The following is a 15,798-nucleotide window of genomic DNA, read 5'->3' as shown; positions in this document are numbered from 1 at the left end:
AACAAGATCATACAAGCAAGCCAGGGTCCACTCTCCAGGATGCTAGGTGAAGACCTGGAGTGGCCACAATGCCACATGGGCTGTGCTCGGTCCCTCTGCAGTCTGCCCCAGTGCCAGGTGGAATCCTGCACCTACAGCCCAGCTCAGAAGTACACAGTTCCTCTCTTGTCACCTGAGAACCCAGGGACCTTCAGAGAAAGGCTCTTCAAGTTAGCCAGCCTCACTGAGCCAGAATTCCAAACTCACAATGGCCAAAGGACAAGCAGGGCCTGAGGGCTCAGGGGTTGCCCTCTCCAGGGTACTGGAGGGCTTGCCCACCCGTCACAACTATCCCTGGAAGGCACATCCCTATTGTTAGGTAATTTGCTCCCCACATTTAATTCAGGTTTATACAGAGAGTTTCTCTCTGACCATTTACAATCAGAAAGATGTAAGGAAGGTCCAGGGCCAGGGAGTGTAGTCAGGGGCGGGAATGACAGTCCAAGAGCCCAGTTCAGCCCAGCTCAGCCAGCAGCTAGCTACACGGCCTCCCAGCACCCACTCCATTTACCAGCCAGAGCTCTTTGGCAAGTTCCTCTGTCTTCCCAAGCCTTGATTTTCTCTTCTACAAAATGGGGAGGGAAAGCATACAGGTCTCGGGGGCCTGCTCGAGGACTAACAAGGTGACCCACACGTGGCACTCAGCATATGGTTGGGATGTGGTTAAGTCGGGAAATGGTAAGGGTAAATGGATCAGGATTACAGTCCCCCAAACAGGCAGGAATGCCCCTCCTAAGAGGATCAGGGCAGCTGTCCCAGAAAGCTCAAAAGCCATCAGGCAACACTAATCACTCAAGGCCGGCCAGCAGGCCACGGAAGGCCCAGGCGGGGCTACTGCAGCATGCAAATGAACTGATTTGATCCTTGAGTTCCTGTTTTGTTTTGTTTTGTGCCAGGGTTGAACTCAGGGTGCTTAGCTGCTGAGCCACATCCCCAGCCCTTTCATTTTTTATTTTGAGACAGGGTCTTGATAAATTGCTTAGGGCTTTGCAAAGGCTTGCTGAGGCTGGCTTTGAATTTGCCATTCTCCTGCCTCAGCCTCCTGTGCTGCTGGGATTACAGATGTTTTTGCAAGCAAAATGAAACCCCAGGAGATTAGAGACCCTGCCCCCAGCTAGGGGGTGGTGAAGTCTGGACACAACTCCCCCCACCCCATTCTCAGGCCTAAGCTGTCACTACCGTTCCACAGGGTGTCTCAGGAGAAGCAGGGAGGGAGCAAGAACTGAAGCAGAGAGGGGAGCCCCAGTCACTTTTGCAGCTCTGACATGGGGAATTGATGAGCTTCTGGAATCCTGATGGTAAGTTCTCAGGGCAGCTCCCTCAAGGACAGCCATGGAAGGTTGGACAGGCCAGGTGCATCTTGAGGGTCCCCAAGGTCAGGCCCAAGACCTGCACACTCTGTTCCACTAGGCCAGCTGCTTTGGTCAACACCCAAATGTGCAATTAACTCCCTCAGAGCCAGGGCTGGGTGCTGGGGAAGTATTCCACAGAGAATACTTCTCTGCGCTCATGAGATCTCCCAAGCCTTAGGGCACCCAGGGGACACCTGGAGGCCCTGACCTTTCCAGGGGCACCCCATACAGGCAAGGGATTCTGGGCATGGCCGAGATCTGAAGGTGCTGCCTGACCTCTAGGGTACTTCCTAAAATTCCTGCAAAGCTCTGAGCTGACAGTAGCCACAGTTCCCATGTTAGAATGTGAGTGCATGTGAGAGGATGTCACCCTACCTTGACATCCTCCCAGGGCTCCTCTATGCTTAGGATGAGTCCAGCCTTCACCAGGGCCTGCCAGCCCTCTGAGATCAGGCCCCAACTTGCTCCACTGTCTCTTACCGCCTTTCCTCTGTCATTCTGTTCTGGCCTCTAGTCCCCAAACCCGCCAGGCACGCGTCTATCTGGGGACCTTTGCGCCTCTTCTCTTCCCAGGTATCGTGTGTCTTGCTTCCCAAGGTTATTTAGGTTTCCACAGAGAGGTCCTTTCTGACCATCCCATGTAAACCCACCAGCACCTCTCCCTCTCCCTCCCCCTCCCTTTGCTTGTTTCTTCCTGGCATTTGTATCACCAAAGAGCATAGTTTAGGCAGAGATTCCACATGGCCTGCCACTGCAAATCCAGTGCTCAGACCAATGCCTGCACTTGAGTGGTCTTCAGGACTCTACTGATGGCTTTAGAGGCAAGGAGGTTGGTGGGAAGTGGGGGTAGGAAGTGGGGTGGGGGGGAAGGGCTGCTGGGATTAGGAAAGTAGCAATGGCTGGAAGAAGTAAGCTTGTGAACATTTAAAATGGCAATCAAGGGTTACCTGCCCCCCAAAAAAAGCTCCAGGCCCAGACACTTGCATAGGTGATTCTAGCAAACATTCTAGCAAGCTCTGGGGGAGGAGTGCCTCTGGTTGGAAAGGACAGGGACAGGCAAGTCTTCATGAGCAGGCTGCCTTCCAGCAGGCCCCAGGAAAATCTAGGCTGGACGCAGCAGGGCAGCCTGAATGTGGAACCCCAGGCCCCCAGGCCCTCCTTGCCACTCCAAATACCCTCTCTAGAAACGCTCTTCTCCCCTGGCCTACGTAGTCTGGATCTCTGTCCACCAGCACACTGGCCATCTAAGTGCATAAGCCCCCCATGAATGTTGGCTGCTACTGGATTTACTATACACATGTCCACCCACCCTGGTAATTACCAGCCAAGGGTAGGGCCCTCTCTGGTTTATTTTGGTGTCCCCACAGCTGGAAGCACACAGCAGGTATTAGAAAAAAGGGTGAAATAAATGAGCAACACACAAAAAAGACCTGGAGACGGCCTCCCGCTTGCTAAGAGAAGCTTTCAGGAGCCACTGTTGTGGGCCTGCAAACCAGCCCCCTGTGCTGCAGAGTGCCGAGGCCGCCCTCAGACTCTCGGCCCCTGTGGGGTCCAGCAGTGGGGTCCTAGGTGAGCCCAGGGGCACACGGTCTGCCTCAGAGCCTCGCTTAGCTTCCTGATGTGAGCAAGGGGGTGGCGACGCACGGAAGCACACCCCCACCACACGGGAAGCTGGAGAGGGCTTAGTCCTCCAGTTTCCCCTCTGTGCAGCTCAGTGGCTGCTAGTGGGGGACCAGCCTGTGGTGAGAGGGAAAGAAGCAAGTCCTACAATCTCAGGTGGCCTACAGGGCTGGGTAAGGGAAGGGAGAGGGTCGGGTGGCCACAGGGCTGGGCCAAGGGAAGGGAGAGGGGAAGAAAGCAGAGAAGGAAGAGAATAGAACTTTCCCTCCAGACTCAACAAAGAGGGTCCTGAACAGGCCTGTTCCTTCCCCAGCTACAGCCATTATGCAAAGAAACCCAGAGAACCCCAGGCCATCTGCTGCTCCAGGCACAGCTGGGTCCTGCTCCCGTCACCGGCCTGACCCAACCAGCCCTCAAACTCAGGCCGAAGGCCAACTGTTCTAAGGAGCAGGAAAGCAGGTGAGCCCTTTGGGGTTCTGGATGTGACAAACCACAGCTCTATAGGAAAAGGCCTACTGAAGTCTGCAAACATGGTCAGAGCAACCAGTGGGCATGTTTGCAGCCAGCAGAAACAGTGAGAGTCACCCATGAACCCAGGTGGCTTGGAGGAGCAGCAGAAAGGGAGCTGACATTTACAGAGCTCTGTGTGAGTTATCCACAGACGTAGAGATCTCCTAAAACTCAGTGGTTTGAAACAATACGTACGTATTACTTAATGCTGCTTCTGTGGCTCAGCAAGCTGCAGGTCTGGCTGAGTGGTTCTGGCCAAGGGTCATGCATGGGTTATGGTCAAGACATTGATGAGCTGCCAGCCTCAGAAGGTTTGGCTGGGGCTGGAAGAGTCGCTCCGAGGTAGCTCACTCTCATTACTGAGTCAGTGCAGGTCCTAATCACCTTTCCAGACCTTTCCAGAGGAGCCCATGCAAGATGGTGGCTGGATTCCCAGAGCAAAGGATCCAAGAGGAAGACAGCAGAAGCCACACCGTCTTTACAATGGGGTCTTGGAAGTCATGCTGTCCTTTCCAATATCCTGTAGGACACGGGTAAGCCCTGCTCAGTGGGAGGGACAGCGGCGGCATGGCCTGGGGTGGGGGCTGGGCCCTGGGCGGTCCTCTTCGTTTTGCAGATCGAGGTGGACTCTGTGATGGTGCTCAAGCCTCACCAGTGTTAGGGACCAGCCAGGGCTGGTTCTGCAGGGCTTGCTCTCAATGAGAACCCTCGGGGCAGTTAGGCCTCCAAAAGGAGCCAAAGGTCAGCCAGCAATCCCTCCCTCAGTCTCCTCATCTAAGCCCTGAGGCAAGATAGGGCACTTCACAGGGGCTGCTCAAAGATGAAGAGAAGTGACCAGACGCCACCCATATAAGGCCCTGCCCAGGACACCCTCTGTAAAAACCAGGGGCTACTCTAACATCTGGGTAAGCTAAGTCCTCAATGTATCCCCCAGGGAGAGCGAGACCCCTGCAGGTTGCCGCTGACCAGACCTGCCCCCCAGGGACTTCAGGCAGAGAACGACGGTGAGCCAGGCGGTGTGGAGACGGCCGCGGGCACAGGAGACCAGAGCTAGGAGCGGAGGCACTGGGTTAGGCCGCTCACAAGGTCATCCCCTTGCTGCCAGGGCCAGCCACAGCCACCAGTGGCTTTACAGAAACAGCAGGGGAGTCTCCTCTCGCGGTTCTGCCACCTCGCTCCCTGCCAAGGTGCCTGCCTTCGCAGCAGGATCCCATCCTACAGCCACTTCATTAGGAGGCCACCTGCTCTCCACACTAAGCAATCTGCGTCCGCAGGTGCTGCCTCTCGGGGAGCGCAATTCACAGCCATGTGGGGGCCTAGGACCCTGGTACAAAACTCGCCAGGACTGCTGCTGCCAGGGCTCACGAGTCTCCCCCACTTCTTTCTCACCAGCACTGACGGAAAAAAAGCCGTGATCTAACTTCTCCAAGGGCCCCTGGTTGTCAGCCTGTGCCAGGCGGGCTGGAGGGAGATGGCAGTCCACTCTGGGCCTCTCCATCTTGTAGCTGTGGCCTCGGGAGCTAGAGACACGGGTCATGAACAGTGGGGAGACCCCCATGGCTGTGTCCTCTTGCACCCACCTTACAGGGTGGAAGAGAAGGCCACTGAGTGTGTGGGTCAAGGCTCTGACCCAGGGAGACTCCCCCAGGCGAGGTTTGTCCCTTCGGCCTGGCTTTCCTGCCCTGGGTTAGGTTCAGAGGTGTCCCTGGAGCGAAGGGGCCCAGCAGCAATGCTCCCCACAGTGTCCTGCACTGGTGTGCTGGGGAGCGGGGCAGGCCCCCCGCAGAAGCAGAGGTCCCCACTCTGCTGGGACCTCTGCCTGCAGCCTCTGGGCCCAAGAACCAGCCCGGCTCGGGTGTGGCCCAGCAGAGAGGACCTGATCTCTGAATAAAGGGACTTCATTCTCCAGAAAGCTCTGCCACGACTGTAAGCAGGATTACCAGTCACCAAAGAGTGGAGACAGACAAGAGTAAACACAGATTCAGCCGCCCTTTCCTAGGCCCCGCTGTTATCAGTCCGGCTGGCTCCAATCTCAGCTCTGTTTCCGGGTCTGCTCGTCAGGTTCCTCCAGGTCTCAGATCTGCTGCTCAGGCTCTGCCTGTCCTTTCCTGCTGTCCCCTCCAGCAGAGCCATTTGCCCTGGGCAGCCTTCTGCTCACCTACCAGCGTATCACCTCCCCTGGTCTCCCAGAGAGAAGAGAGCTGCCAGGGAACCCCAAAAGGACCCCCGCCCAGTCCCCTCAACCATCCCTCCTCCCAAGTGTCTGCTCGAAGGGACCTCAGACATCACTTCCCAGTTCAGCTGCAGGCTCTGTGCCCCCAGCCTCTCTAGGAAGGTGTTCCTGTTCCTCTTTGGGAAAGTGTCCATGGCACGGTCCCCAACCCTTCACCAACGCAGAACCGTGTTTGAGACGTAAATCACCCTTTAAAACGATACTTGTCATCAAATGTGGTTTATCCATGTGATGGGCTGTGACTCAGTCACAAAAAGGAAGTCCCGGTCCACGCCACAGCATGAATAAGCTTGAAAACATGCTAAGTGACAGACGCCAGACACACAAGGTCAGACTGCAGGATTCCATTTTAACAGAATGTCCAGAAGAGGCAATTCCATGGAGGATAGGTCAGCGGAGGTCAGGGGCGTGGGGATAATAATGTCTGCAGGTTCCTTTTGGGGGAAATGAAAAAAAAATTCTAAAATCTTGATGCTGGTTGCCCAACTCTGAACATTTTTTATTTTGGTGCTGAGGGTTGAACCCAGGAGCTTAGCCACTGAGCCCCATCCCCAGCCCTTTTTTATATTGTATTTAGAGACAAGGCCTCACTGAGTTACTGAGGCTGGCTTTGAACCTGTGATCCTCCTGCCTCAGCCTCCTGAGCTACAGGGATTATAGGCATGAGCCACTGTGCCTGGCCCAACTCTGAACATTTTAAAAACCACTGAATTGAAAAATTTAAATGGACGGGTTGTATGGTATCTGAACTGCATCTCAATAAGGCTTGTTTTAAAATGCAGGAGATGAACCAACAGACCCTGACCGCCCATTTGAGATGGGTGCTGGAGAAGCTTGGCTGCTGGAGGAGGCTCTGCAGTGGAGTCCCCTCTGCCCTGCAGTTAGGGTCCCTCATCAGGTCCCAGCTACATCCTGGACAAGCCCTGCTAGCACCAGACATCCGAGCACCTCATGGGCAGGGCGACAGTGGTCAGGCCAGGCCGAGGCTGGGGCAGTGGGGCTGGGGGAGTTTGGGGCACGGTGCAGAGCTAGGAGACCTGGGCCAGCACCCAATGCTGTCAGCACCCTCCGGCAGAGGGCTTCCTGCCCGAGGTCCTGGGATCAGCCCCTCCTCTCTGGGACACAGCCTGGGAGCCAAGCAGGAGGCTACTGTGGGCTGGTGCCGGGGGCTGTGTGAGAGGTCCACGCAGGGCCACAGGGACACAAAGCATCGTCCAGCACTCCAGACTCACCAGGCCGAGGCAGCTGCTTCTGCCACACTGTGAGGTCACAAGCTCTCTCTGGTGGAGCTGCCAGCTTGGCCAACTGAGCCAGGTGACTCATTTCAGAAGGACTTGTCTTATTTGGGCATCGTCAGCCCAGGCCAACCAAATATTTAGATAAAGAAGGTGGCCTCGGCTCAGAGTCACTCCAGTTTGGTCAGGAGAAAGAAGCTGAAGTGGTCCAGGGGTCCTGGAGCCTGAGAAAGCAGGCCAGGTGCCAGAGAGTCAGGAAGGCTTCCTGGGGGAGGTGACCCTGGTGGCCCTGGGTCCTAATGGCCTGGGAGCCCACACTCGCTCCCCAGGTTTGTTCCCTGGTGCATGTTGCTCTTGCACATGACACTGGAGTCTCTATCATCTGCTTTGGCCCAGAGTTAGCAGAGTCCTCTGGGAACGTTATCCAAACAGCTGTCTCCCATTCCGGCCTAAAACCAAGAATTTGGGAAGCTGATGTTTGGAGGAATTCTTCCCCACGGCTCCATAAATCACCGACCTCCATCTGCACAGACACATCCGAGGTCAGGCAGTGCTCTTCCTGAAGCCGCTAAAGCAGGCGGTGGCGTGGGGTCCCCAGGTCAGCTGCCACCTCCCAACACCAGCTTCCAATAGGGCCAAGAGGGGGAGGCAGTGATGGGACAGTGGCCTGTGAAGGAGGTGGCCACGCCCCAGCTCCCAGTGGGACAGGATCCTCCTCCCTCCACCCCACCTCCCCTGGCTGAGGGTCTGCAGGAAAGACCAGAGGAAGAAATGGAAGGTTCCTCAAAATCTCCCCCAACCTTCTGCTGTGAGCACAAGACTGGCTCCCAGACCCTAAAAGTATCTGTCAAACAAATGAAGTCCTGCAAACGCAGGCCTGGGCTGCAAGTTCAATCCCTTGGACAGATGAGGAAACCGAGCCTTGCCCAAGGTCACCCAGGTGGACCCTGACTGGCCAGAGATCCCTTCCCACTGTCCCCAGCGGCCTGCAACACGCCCGGGGGAGGAGAACAGGGACAGCCACTCTGAGAACAGCACCAGGCTGGGCTGTGGCCCTCAGAGTCACGCCCTTCCTGAGCCGGTTCCCCTCTGCGCCTTCGGGGCCACCATTTCCTTAAAGGGCAGCTGCATGGGTCAGTGAGGCCACATGTATTCACTGGCCTGCTCCACTTGGTTTCATCTAATCCTAGGCCAACCCCAGCAGGCCGACACTTTAGGACTCCTATTTTGCCATGTGACTGTGGGGAAGCTCAGAAGGGCCATCCGAGGCCGTGGGGCTGGAATCCCTCGGACTCTAGGACTCAGGGCCCCAGCCCCTGAGAGAGCCATCCCAGCGTGTTTCTATGTCCCTGGTCTGCACAGGGGATGGCAGCCCAGGGTACAGGAAAGCCTCAGGCTCCCTGGAGCCAAGTGGGTGTGATCAGCCTCCCATCTCCTACTCAGGAAAGGAGAACAACCCTGCAGGCTGCGGAACAGGCGTTCTGACAGGGGGCCCAAGGGGGCCCAGCACCACTGCTGGTTCAGGACTAGGCCCTGCGGAGTCCTTCGTGCGCCTCTGGACAAGGGTCCTCCCCAACCTCCAGGGAACCAGTTTCCCCATCCAATAAATGGATGCTGGGGACTGAAGATCTTTGACCCCCGAGGCAGTGGCCCTGCCAGCTTCTCACGCCTGGGTCCTTCGCCAACTCCACCCCTGCCCCCGGCAAGATCACAGCCAGAGCCTATCCCTTCTCCACGTTGCTTATCAGGCCGCATGCGCAGAACCACACACGAAAATATCCCACACGCCTGTCCCCTTCACCTACTTCTCCCGGGAGGGGCTGGGGAGGTCCAGCTGGCAGGCGAGGATCTGAGGGCCCGCCCTGCACCACCTCAAGTGGCCGAGTCACAGAGCCCGCAAGGGAGCCCGTGCCAGTGCTGAGTAATCCAGACCAGGAATACCACAGGGCCAAGCTTGCTGGACAAAGTCACTCCCCTGGTGACAAGGACAGCCAAGCCAACTGGAACCGAAGGGTCTACGCTTGGCACAGGTGCCTCGTCAGCCCCTGCGAAGGGGGCTCAGCACGGCCATCTGTAGAAATCATGGACTCTGGGACACACACCCATGTGCGGACGTACTTAACAGGCCCTGTGAAAGGCAGAACCCTTGGGTACTCGACAAAGCAAGACACTGTGGTTATTGTCACTAGGCTGCCTCTCCTCCCCTGCCTCTGACCTGTCACTCACATGAAGTCAGACAGAGCTTCTAATACACACATCAGGGCATGTCCCTCTCTAAAGCTCAAGGCTGCCCCAGTCAAGATGATGAACTCCGTAACCACGCACAAGGCCCGCGGGGTCCCTGCTCAGCTCAGCTGCCCGCAGCACAATCCCCACCAGGCTGTCACACAGGAGCAGGGTGCCTGCCCTGCCTCAGTGCCTTGGCACAGGCTGCTCCTCTATCTAGAAGGCCTTGCTTACACCCAATCCCACCTCTGTGCTGAGAGAACTCAGCGCGTTCCCAGGGCCCAATTCATAGGTCAACACTTCAGGGGCAGAAGCCCACCTACTCCCCTAGGGCTTGGAATTGTCACAGGTATCACCACTGCCTGTGGCTCTGTCCCCTCCAGTGGCATATGAGCTCTGGACCTGGCTCCTCTTGGCAGCACTGTGAGCTCAGAGCTCACACTCAGTTCTGAATACCACAGACATGCTGCCCCTCAAAAGGTCAAAAGGACCCTTCCCTCAGATGCTTCCCTTTGTCCGGGAAGCTCTGCAGCACAGGAGGGCACAGACTCCCTCCCCCAAGGGTGCAGCACAGGCAGCCCTCCATCTGCGGTCCACCAACCTCCTAGGACATTTATCTATACAACACAAGCAGCTCACACACCCCAGCTCTGGGCCCTGCTTCCTGAGGCTGCAGAAGGGGGACAGGCCCACGAATGCACTTGCCAGGACTGGTGGCTGCACAGCAGCGGGATTTTATTCATGGTGAGCTCCCTTGATCCTCGCCAGCTTGATTCTGTTCCTGGCCAGCCCAGAGGAGGGAAGGTGGGGAGGGGACGAGACCAAGAAGAGTGCAGGGACATCCAGGAAGGAAGGGAGGGGAGGCAGGCGAGGGGGTGAGCGATGGGGGAGCCGGAACCCTGCAGCATGCCTAGCAGCCAGCCAGTCAGAGGCTTCCAGCCAGGACGGGACCAGAGGACAGACAAAGCCAGCCAGGGCAGCCGTGTAGGGGAAAGACGCCAGCATGAGGCTTGTGCCGGCCGGCCTCCGGCGGGACTTCCCACCCAGGGCCCTGGAGTCCTCTAGGCCCAGCGACGCCTGGACTGGGGCCACCATCCTTAGTACACCACGACTTCCCTGCAGCCCTGCTGCCCCTGGACCCCTCATCCGGGTCCATCGTCGTTTCTCTTCTGTAAGAAATTAAGCATTGCCAATGCCAAACAGGTCCAGCAGCCTGCCCTGCCGTCCAAGTCCCCAACAGACCAGAGGACAGAGTGGACAGGGCCTTCTCCCATCCCCTCCCCCCGCAGGAACAAGTGCGCTCTGGAAGTCAGGGAGGAAGGCTGTCTTTCTGAGCGAGCAAGCGAGCAAGCACATGCAGCGGTGGCGGCGTGGCTGGGGGGTGTTCCAGCAGGCTTATTTATAGCCGGCCCGTCCGCACGCTCCCCAGCGCTGCCCGCCCGCCCGCCCGCCCGCCACTGGGGCTTTTCAATCTGTGTCTATATTTATCGCTTGAAGTCGTTGGGATAATGGCAAGGCCAGAAATAGCCTGGAAGACATTCACGTGAAGCTGATGGGCAGGTCCCCGGCTCCCAGGCTGACCTCACCCCAACATCTGCTGCTTGGCAGTGGGGAACGGGAACAGCTGGACAGGGCCGGGGAGGCAGCCACAGCCAGATTGGAACAACGTAATCCCTCTTCCCCCACTGGCTTCGGCCCTCTGCAGTGAGGCAGGGGACACGTCCCAACGATACATCACAGCTGCCAGGCTAAGGGTAGACCAAAGGTGACACGGCTCCCTGACGTCAGTGCTGATCAGAGCTGCTGCTCAGCCCGGGGTGGGGGAGAGAACCAGAGTTAGCAGGCACAGGCTCACAAAGCAGGTCACCTGCGCCAGGGCTTGCAGGAGCTGCTCCTGCCCTGGCCCCTGGCCAGCAGTGGGACAGCGGGTGTGGGTCCTGATTACCTGACTGCTTCCCACCCCAGGTAGGGAGGGAGATGCAGAGAGAGCCCGCAGGCAGGGAAGGAGATGGGAGGGGAGTGGACGGAGGAGGCCCACTCCTTTCCAGATCCAGTGTCCAGTTGACTGAGGATCTCCTGGAGGGAAAAGCAGTCAGAGGCTCAGCCTCCAGAGCCCACGCGAACCTCGTTCAAACCCGCCTGCATCCCCAGTGGCACAGTGAGCAAAGGGCTGGTGCTCTGGGAGCTTAATGTCCTCATCCAAAAAAACAGCATTCTGGCTGAGACTGGCACGAATCCCACAGACGAGAGCTCCCAGGAGGGCAACGGGCACTCTGAGGTCCGCCTGCAGATGAGGTTCTTCCCCAAAGGGGCCTGGGGGAGATGTTCAGGGGAGGCCTGGAAGGGGCCAGAGCTCCAGGGGGTAGGAGGAGCATGAGCTAAGTCAAGACCAGGCTGGGGCTAGAGAGGCAAGCAGGGGGTGTCAGGAGACCCCATCATGGGAGGGGCCTGGCGAGACCCTGAACACGCAGTGGAGAAGGGCGGCTCCTCCCTGGTGGTAGCAACACACAAGTCATAGGAACCTGTAGGGTGGCGAGGAGTCCCCTGACCTCAGTCTCTCCATCCTGGGATCAGGTGAGTAGAGGCCCCAGCCTCCGCCCCTTCACCCCTGACCCTGCACTGCAGCAGCCTGGCGCTCCTTGGCACTCCCCAGACACACGAGTAACTTGAGAGCAGAAGGCTTCAATGTGTGCCATTCCCTCTGCCTTTTCCCCTCTCTCCTGGAAAACTCCTCTGCACCCTTCAAAGCCCAGCTAAAATGCCCTTTCTTCTGTAACCCTCCCACAGGCAGTCAGTGGCTGCTTTCTCCCTGCTCCACCTGGACTCTGTGCCTCCCCATCCCTGCCTCCTGTCCCGCACACACAGTGAGCGCTAACCTGCATCCATTCCCCATCCCAGAAGGCCAGTTCTTCTTCCTTGCTGGATCCCATTGCCTGGCAGTGAACGTCTGCCAGGGGACAGTGGGAACTCAGGCCACGCCCACCCAGCTCTGTCCCAGAGCTGTCATTTTTTTGGGGGGAAAACTGTGAAGAGCAGAACCTCATCGAGACTCCCTTGGCTGACGGGATGGAGGACAGCCATGGTTGCCCTCTGAACCTGCCTCCCATTTTCTGTGGAGAACAGGGAAGCTGCTGCTGCACAGAGGCTCTGCAGGTGGGGACACTCGGGCAAAGGAGCAGGCACCTCCGCTAGGGTGGGTGGGGCTCCCAACACCTGCAGCCCCAGGGCTCCTGAGCAGACTCCACAGGTCGTGCTGACGCCCCAGGGGTCTGGCCAGTCCCAGAGCAGGGCCTGGTGCCGCTCAGAGCTGTGGCTGGGTCCTGCCCTGTGGTGCCAGAGCTGTGGCTTTTCGAGGACTAACGCCCGACTTGCACGTGCCTGTGCCCAGAGCTCACCTGGGGCCTGAGTTTGTATGCTGTCCCACCAGCCCTGTCCCAGAGCCCTCCTTCAACCTCTCAGGTCCCCACGGTCACTGCTACCTGGCACAGCTCCTGGGGTGGGGGAGATCCGCAGGGCAATCAGGAGAGGACAGTGGTCCAGGGGCAGTACCCAGAAGGCAGACTCTGCACCTGCTGAATACATCACTGGCAGATGCCCTGGCACCCATGGTCTGAGGGACCATCCCGGCTCTGACACCAGACAGCCCTGGCTGGCCCTCCCAGAGGGCACAGCATACAGCAGGTCCTAATGTCCTCCAGTTCCACAGATGGGAAGCTGAGGCACCGGGCGGTGTCCGGGGCGGGGTGGCTCAGGGGCAGCCAGCAGGTGCCTCACTAGGGAAGGTCTCGGTGCTGCATGCCAACTGAGTGCCCGGCAGTGCTCTGGGCTGTAATCCTCGGCCTTTCCACACCTAGGCCATCTATGGGAGAGCCTTAATGGTCAAAAACAACACACCATGGGGCTGGGGATGTGGCTCAGAGGTAGAGCACTTGTCTCGCAAGTTGAGGCACTGGGTTCGGTTCTCAGCACCACCCAAAAAATAAGTAAATAAAATAAAGGTCCATTAACATCTAATAAAAAATTTAAAAAAAAATACTTGTTACCTCAGATGTGTCCTTGAGTGGGACATCAGATGGACAGATCCTGGGCCAATCTGAGAGGGGGCAAGGCCCCCCGCAGAGACGCCCCTCCCCCACCCTGTCTGCCTCAGTCTCCCTGACTGGTGGGGCTTCCTGCTTCGGTTAGTGAACTTGGCCACAGTAGAGTACTAGGGAGCAAATGTGACCTATTTCCCAAGGGTATCCGTTATTGGAATGAAAATGGAGAGAGGGCAGCGCTTGACTGGCAGGGAGAAGGGACGAAGGGACTTCAAGCACAGGGTGGGGGTGGAGGGGTCCTTCTCCTTCCCAAGCCCCTCAAAACACTCATTCTTTTCACCTGCAGCACACAGCACAGCTCAGGCACACAGGGGGGCTCGAGCCGGTTAGCCATCCACTGGGGCCTCCCCTCCTGCATGGGGTGGGCTGAGCCCACAAGCTCCTCTGTCTTGGGAAAACAGAAGCCAAAGGAAGAGGGCTTCCTGACAACACGGGGCACAACCTGGCACAGCACCCAACCTCAGGGGCCCTGGTGCATGGTCTACACCTGAGAATCGCCAGGGAAATGCTGTGGAGCCCCAGGGAATGTGTGTTGGAGCTGCAGCCCCAGCGGGCAGCATCCGACCAGAGGGCTGGAGCACAAGGGGAGGGGGCTAAGGGACATGGGGCAGGGGACGCTGCAGCTGCCTCCCTCGAGGACAGCAAGCTATTTCTAGTTTCTTTGCTACGCTGCCTCCGCCATCCCAGCTTCAGGAAGGCACCAACTTCTGGCTTTCACAAGAACAAGAGGCTCCCAGCACCGACCTGGCCAGGCCTCCCCACCTCCGGGAGGCCAGTCCCTGCTCCCCCACCTCTGGTCCTCAGCTGTGTCCTGTGATCACCTAGAAAAGGGCAGCTGCTGGAGGCAGTCTGTAAAGCAACCACTGCAGCGGCCTCCAAGCTGTCCCTCCTGGACAGTTTACTGTGAGTGGGAAAGACGGGAGTTAAATGACCAAGGGAAAAGTCCAGCTGGATCTTTCTGCCTCCTTTGGCCTCCAGCTTCAACCTCCCCCAAAAGAGCAAAAGCAAGATCTCCCTCCACTTCCCCACACAGCCCTGTGCTGAAGAATCTACAGGTGACACCCAGGTCTCCCCCTGCCAAACTGGGATAGCACAGCCCTTCCTGTACCCTGCTGGTCACAGGGCACAACACAGCCTGTCACCAGAGCAGCCTTGCAAGCCAACACAAAAGAGACCAGCCTTCTTTCTCCTCCAAAGAAGAACACTGATGAGCCCACAGGGCCTCCCAGCAAGTGGACTGGGCCAAGTCAGTCCTCAGAGTTCAGTGACACAGCTGAAGGGCAGAGACCCGGACCCTAACCAGTCTCTGCTGCCCACTCTCGGTTTTTTGTTTATTTTTGGTGGGGCTGAGTATGGAACACAAGGCCTCCCGTACATGAGGCAAGCACTCTGCCACTGAGCCACCCCCCAGCCCCTGTGCCCCTGCATTAATAGACTAAATCATGGATTCAAACAGAACATCTTGGTGGACATGGGCCTCTGGCTTGTGCTCACCAGGGGTATTTGGTGGCTGCAGACAGTGTTCAGTGCCTTATCTTGGATCAACAACGGATGCCCTGACCTTGACAGTTCCCTGCACACACCTCAAACGTGGGCCTAGGACCACTGCATGTGCTTCCTTAGTCAACCTGTCTGCCCCCCTAGGACTATGGGCTCCTGAGGACTGGGATACCTTATTCGATAAACAATGAATGGATAGTACTTGGGAACTTCCACTCGGATCCGGCCAGTGCCTCAGGTGACATCAAGGCTGCAGCCCAGCTAAGGTCTAACGCTGCCCAGAGTGCCATCCCAGAGGATGCCAAGATCCTCAGCTCACAAAGCCTCGTCTCCTGGCCATGGCACTAAGGGTCCCAGGGCTCTGTCTCCTGGGCCTTGGACAGCCCTTCTCCCTCCAGCCCCCAAACCTCCACCAGTTGAGCCACCCATTGGTCCAGCTGCAGAAATGTTAGATTCCAAAAGCCCCGATTTGGGGCCAAACCATTTGCTGTGTGACTAGACAGGCAGCTTTAAGGAGTCTGTTTCCCCTGAGCTTACATGAAAAGTCGGACCTAGAAGATTTTGTTTTCTATTTTTGGGGGGATGGGGTACAAAGGATTGAACCCAGGGGTGCTAACCATGTGCTGCAAAGGCCCCTGTGCCAGCTTGGTCTAGGCGCCCTGCACCTCTTGCTGTGACCATCATTTCCCCTGGTCTCCCACTCCCTCTCTGCACCCCACCCTTAACACAGTAGCCAGAAGCCATCCTTTTATAATACAAGTTGGATACTGGCCCTTGACTTCAGCAGCTTCACAGCACCTCAGAGTCAAGGTCAAAGCCCCGACCTGACCTACAAGGCCCTACTCCATGCAGGCTCATTTTTCTTTGACCTCCTTCCCTTACTTACTCCAGCTTCTTGAACAGCTCCTGCTTCAGGGCCTTTGCACAGACTGTCTGCTCTGCCCATATGTTCTTCCCCAAGGGACCTTCCTGGCTCTCTCCCTCAC

The 15,798-nt window shown here is 57.5% G+C and overlaps 1 protein-coding gene across 4 annotated transcripts in view; it reads right to left on the bottom strand.

Moving 5' to 3' along the window:
• Pitpnm2 (phosphatidylinositol transfer protein membrane associated 2) overlaps window positions 1–15,798 on the bottom strand; it is a 127,156-nt gene that overhangs the window by 78,326 nt on the left and 33,032 nt on the right. Inside the window, exon 1 of one of the 4 annotated variants that reach the window (XM_077796089.1) lies at window positions 9,921–10,563. The exons of the other annotated variants lie outside the window; for them this stretch is intronic. The gene's annotated coding sequence lies outside the window, so the exon portion shown is untranslated. Of the gene's footprint in view, window positions 1–9,920; window positions 10,564–15,798 lie in introns of those variants that run through there. 4 annotated transcript variants of the gene reach the window in all.

Source organism: Urocitellus parryii, chromosome 3 (genome assembly GCF_045843805.1).
Source record: "Urocitellus parryii isolate mUroPar1 chromosome 3, mUroPar1.hap1, whole genome shotgun sequence".
Lineage (NCBI taxonomy): Eukaryota > Metazoa > Chordata > Mammalia > Rodentia > Sciuridae > Urocitellus > Urocitellus parryii.
Note: the sequence above shows the minus strand (reverse complement) of the source record. Positions and strands in the feature narration are given on the sequence as shown.